Genomic DNA, 6,230 nt, shown 5'->3' with positions numbered 1-6,230 from the left:
ATTCTTTGAAGAAAAATTGCATTTTCCATTGATTTAGTTTACTTTCACAAAATTCCAAATATCAGTAATGCGAGGTGGAGTTCAAGAGCAATTCTCGCTATCCATGCATTCATTCTTATACCTACAAGAAGGAAGACTTTGGAGAAGATGTGCAGATTCATTTCATACGAATGGGCAGAGTATTGGTTTGCTAATCAGATGTACAATGAAAATGACTTCAGGAGCTTGTCAGAAATATTGAAACCTTACAAAAAACACTGAACTCATTGCAGAATCACTGGAAACAGGAGCCATCCTTACTCAAGATATCAAGAAGTAATCAGTGTGCAGAACGTGCAATCAAAATGATGCAGGAACTTTATGCTACCTGCAGAAACAAAGCCAAACTGCAACTTTGATTAATTCTAGCCAATAAACAGTGATTTCAAGTATTAATGCATTTGTATAAGCTTTTTTTTTTTTTTTTTTTTTTTTTTTTTATATATATATATATATGTACCATACACATGCAAAAATTGAATTTGATTTCGGGGTGACCTTTTTTCTTTAAACTGAGAGAAATAAGGGCTTTTTTCCTTGTTTTTAAGCAAAAATTCATCAACTTGAGGTACGGGAACATAAGGTTGTAAAAAAGTTATAACCCTACATAAGTCAGTCCAGGTCTTAAAAGTTCGTTTTAGTTATCCAAGAATGCTGTTTCCTTTTGACACAGTTTTTCAGTGTGGACCTCTAATTATAGGACATCACCAAACCTCTCCCAGATCCTTTTCTTCTGTGACCTGTTTCAAGACATGCCCTCCAGTATTGTAATTATATCTTTGGTTCTTCCAATATGCATGGTCTTACATTTTGACTCAGATTTTTAATATCCAAACATTTGACCAATTCAACTACACCATCCCGTAATGTCTGCTTCTCTGGCACAGTTTTTACAATGTTACATATTTTTGTGTTGTCAGATAAAATTTTGTTTGGAACTAAGGTTTTCTGGAAAGTCAGTTAAGTAAAAAATAGTAATGGTTCCAATACTGAACCCTGTGGGATTCCACTGGTTACTTTTGTTGGATATGACACTCACCATTTATTTGAACTCTTTATACTGTCTTAGTTGAGAACTCTTCAGTTCACTACAAGACATTTCCACCAATTCCTGCTTTCTGTAGCTTATACATTAGTCTTTTTTGAGGCAAAGTATCCAAAGGCTTTGCAAAATCAAAACAGAGAACATCAAAAGGCTTGTTTTCATTATGTATTTTTGCCCAGTCATTTTATGTTTCTGGCAGGATTGTTAAACATGATCTCCATCTCTAAAGCCAAGGCTTGGTGGATGAGTTTGGGAGAGTGTGTAAGAAACGGAATCTAAAGGTGAATGTAGGGAAGAGTAAAGTGATGGTCTTTGAGAGAGGTGAAGTCAGTGAAAGTACAGCGAGGTTGGATGGTGAGGAATTGGAAAATGTGAGTACGTTTAAGTACTTGGGTAGTGTGATGAGTAAGGATGGAGGTTTGGAGGGTGAAGTGCTTGAAAGGGTACAGCAGGGAAGAAAGGTTGCTGGTTCTTTGAAAGCAGTGATAAGAAACAGGGAAGTGAGCATGGAAGTGAAAAAGTTACTACATGACAGTATTGTGATACCAACTCTAACGTATGGAAGTGAAGCTTGGACGTTGTTGGAAGGACACAAGTCAAGAGTGAGAGCAGTGGAAATGAGTTATTTAAGAGGAGCCTGTGGAGTCACATGGAGAGACAGGCTGACGAATGAGAATATAAAGGAGCGTTGTGGTGTGGATGTGGATGTGATAGGAAGCGTTATGAGGAACACACTGAGGTGGTTTGGCCATGTGGAGAGGATGGAGGGTGAAAGACTGACGAAGAGAGTGTATGTGAGTGAGGTGGAGGGGGGAAGAGGGAGGGGGAGGCCGAGGATGAGATGGAGGGATGGGGTGGAGAGGTATATGAGAGAGGGGGGTGTGAGTTGGGAGCAGGGCAGTGAAATTGCAGGGGACAGGGCAACTTGGAGGCGATTTGTTTGTGGCCACCCCAAACGGGATTGAGGCGTCTGGCAATAGATAGATAGATAGATAGATATTATTTTTGTCTACATGAGCTATCACTTTGTTTCTGATAATTTCATGTACAGGTATACCCTGAGATACTGTACCCCTAGATGTGATACCAATACCCTGGCTCAGCAATGGGGGTAGAAATACCACCATACCGCGTCGAACGATGGCCAAACCCCAGTTTAACGATTTTTTTTTAATACTAATTTTGATGATATTTGAGACTTAAATTTTGTGTTTAGATGTATTTATAAACTGTTTCTAGACTTAGATACTGGTGTCAAACTCAATCTTCCCAAGGGCCACACTTCAGTTATGTTGATCGTCTGAGGGCCAAGTCTACCTAAACTATAATAATACGGCAAAGCTGCAGCCTATTCAAACGTTCAGAGAAGTTCGGTACGCCTTCGAACCTTTGCAGTGGCATAGGCTTCTGCTTCACATCGTGGATAATATTTAAATATAAGTTCCGTGACGTTTACCAATAAATTATTCAAATGGTATTTTTATCATTAAATATTTCCTAACAGTGTTGTAATATTTGCTCACTTGATCATATGACAACTTCTGTGGGATTTTCCATATGTTATTTCTCTTTCTTGAGTCATCGTGGGCCACTCTTTTCCTCGAGGACTACCAGTTTGACACCTCTGACTTAGATTAATGTGTTATAGTCATAGGTGGGGTGAACATTGTCATTTTGGGGTACAGTTTACTAAGTTTGATAATTCCCATCATATTTGATGATTTTCAGTTATTTTTGGGCTTAGGTGAGCTATAAACTGCTTTTAGGCATAATTCAGCTTGTTTTAAAGCAATTTGGGCCCTGCACAAAGACGGGGAGAGAGAGAGAGATTGTATTTTTGTCAACAGATGATGCCTTGGATGTTTATCTTCAAGTTTATAACAAAAACTTAAAAAAAAAAAAAAAAAAAAAAATCTCTTCAGTTTTTGTGCCTTACGGGGTGGGATTAAAAAAAAAAGAAGGTAATTGCGCAATCCACGTGTTAATATATTTATACAGTACTTTAAAGTTTATTTTCACTTTTTAAAATGGCTTCAGTTCATAGTATTTCCTCACTCTTCTTGGGACTCTCGTGCATGCATTTCTTGTAATCTTTCGGTCTAGTTTTGTCTTCTAGATAATGCTTCCAAGCAGAATGCATTTTCCTGACTGTTTGGCATGTTTCTCAAACCAGGGTTGTTTTTCTTCCTTTCTGTAGTCCTCATTATATCTGGGTACAAATTTATTTATTCAGATACACCTTGTTCCCGATTAGCGCACCTACAGTACCTGTATATGGTGGATGTGTGAGCGCACGCTATTTGATATCGCACTAATTGAAACACGTAACTTATGGTGAAAAATTCATTTGGTGGATGAGTGACTCCAACTTTAAGGGTTAAACTTTTAAACAGATAATTACCCTAATACTAAATACGTATGTAGTACTTACACACATGCACACGTGCACCCACACCTTCAATGAGCTGGTCTAAACCGGTTTGTTGCCCACCCCACTTATAAATAATACAAAGTAATACGCACCCAAATCGCACTAAAATCATACTTGAGTGGCTGAAAGTGTTATTTTCTATTATACTGTGAATTACTGTGATAAAATACAAGTGATTTAGTGATATTTTTGCTATAATCAAAGAAGTCATATGCTAAACGCATTAGCAAGCAAACATTTTTGCGGTTGCAAACTATGCATCTATGCTGTGAAATGACTCATGACATTATATCAATAAGTTTTATAAAAGTAAATGGTAATAAAAGTCATTCATGAAGTTTTATAATGATTTTCCTCTTATCGATACTGTTTCGCTAAAGTCTAGCAAAAACACTGTGGAATATCGTAATAAAACCATGTGAGACTGGCTAGAAGTGTTATTTTTTTCTATCTATCTATTGCCAGACGCCTCAATCCCTTTTGGGGTGGCCACAAACAAATCGCCTGCACGTCGCCCTGTCCCCTCCCATTTCACTGTCCTGCTCCCCCCCTCTCTCATATACCTCTCCACCCTATCCCTCCATCTCATCCATGGCCTCCCCCTCCCTCTTCCCCCCTCCACCTCACTCACATACACTCTCTTCGTCAGTCTTTCACCCTCCTTCCTCTCAACATGGCCAAACCACCTCAGTGTGTTCCTCATAATGCTTCTTATCACATCCACATCCACACCACAATGCTCCTTTATATCCTCATTCGTCAGCCTGTCTCTCCATGTGATTCCACAGGCTCCTCTTAAATAACTCATTTCCACTGCTCTCACTCTTGACTTGTGTCCTTCCAACAATGTCCAAGCTTCACTTCCATATGTTAGAGTTGGTATCACAATACTGTCATGTAGTAACTTTTTCACTTCCATGCTCACTTCCCTGTTTCTTATCACTGCTTTCAAGGAACCAGCAATCTTTCTTCCCTGCTGTACCCTTTCAAGCACCTCACCCTCCAAACCTCCATCCTTACTCATCACACTACCCAAGTACTTAAACGTACTCACATTTTCCATTTCCTCACCATCCAACCTTGCTGTACATTCACTGACTTCATGTCTCTCAAAGACCATCACTTTACTCTTCCCTACATTCACCTTTAGATTCCGTTTCTTACACACTCTCCCAAACTCATCCACCAAGCCTTGCAGCTCCCCTTCGTCTTCACTCAACAACAGAGTATCACCTGCAAACATCAGTACAGGGAGTTTCCAAACACTATCCTCTCTCACCAGGGCCACTCCAACATCCACTACCCTACCTTGTACCTCTTTTATTACCCCATCCATGTACAGATTGAACAACCATGGAGACATGACACATCCCTGTTTCAACCCAACCTTCAAAGAGAAAAATTCACTTAGTTCACCATCCACACGCACTGCAGCCTTAGCACCATCATACATACTCTTCACAGCATTCAACAACTTCCCATCTACTCCATATATTCTTAATACTTTCCACAATCCTTGTCTATCCACCCTGTCATATGCTTTCTCCAAATCCATGAAAGCCGCACACAACTTCTTTCCTTTCTTTAGAAACTTTTCCACTAAAGATCTAAGAATGAATATCTGATCTACACAACCTCTTCCCTTCCTAAAGCCTCCTTGTTCTTCTTCAACTAATTCCTCTGTTCTTTCTCTAACTCTGTCAATAAGTATCCTACCATACACTTTTCTTATTATACTAAGAAGACAAATGCCCCTATGATTACCACACACTCCTTTTTCCCCTTTTCCTTTGTACAAGGGAATAATTATACCTGACTTCCAATCCTCTGGGACTCTACCTTCCTCCCAGGCCAATCTACACATCTTCCACATCGATTCTACTACTATCTCTCCCCCAGGCTTCAGCATTTCACCACACACTCCATCAACTCCTGGGGCATTCCCCAATTTAACTTTCTTCATTGCTTCAACAACTTCTATCCTACTGATTTCTTCCTGTCTTCTCACCTCCCTCCTCCTCCCAGCCATTCCCCAGTCACTTATACTCGCATTACTTCCAGCCTGTATGTTCAACAATTCCTTAAAGTGTTCTCTCCATCTGCTCACTTTTTCTCCCTTCTCCACTAGTAATCTACCATTTTTATCTTTCACTCCCCTGCTAACCTCACTTCCACCCTGTCTTACTCTCTTCACCTCTTTCCAGAAAATTTTCTTACAGTCCCTCCACTTTACACTCAAATTCCTTCCAAATTCCTCATCCACTCTCTTCTTACTCTCTCTTACTAATCTTTTCACCTCTCTATTTCTTTCTACATATAACTCTCTCTTCCGCCTCTCAACTTCTTCCATGCCCCAATTTCTCATCCATTCATTGTATGCTTTCTTCTTTTGTGCTACACCCTGTCTCACCTCTTCAGTCCACCACGCTGTTCCTTGCACCCCCCTTCTCTTCCTCCCACACATCACATCACATGCTGCACATATTTCTTCAGTAAATATCCTGCACACACCTTCCACGTCCCCCATCTGCTTCAATTCATATTTGCCCAATCGTTCCTCCACTTCTCTCTTATACTCTGCCTTTTTCTCATCCTCTTGTAACCTTTCCACTCTCCTTGCAACTACTCCTTCCTCTTGTCTTTCCCTTCTTCTGTTTCTCCATCTTACTTGGATCCTAATTCTGGCCACCACCAAGTAGTGGTCAGAAAGTCCCA

This window comes from Coenobita brevimanus, chromosome 15 (genome assembly GCF_032717465.1).
Source record: "Coenobita brevimanus isolate Jiangsu-jjx chromosome 15, ASM3271746v2, whole genome shotgun sequence".
NCBI classification, from domain to species: Eukaryota; Metazoa; Arthropoda; class Malacostraca; order Decapoda; family Coenobitidae; genus Coenobita; species Coenobita brevimanus.
The sequence above is the reverse complement of the archived record's forward strand: the minus strand, read 5'-3'. Positions refer to the sequence as shown.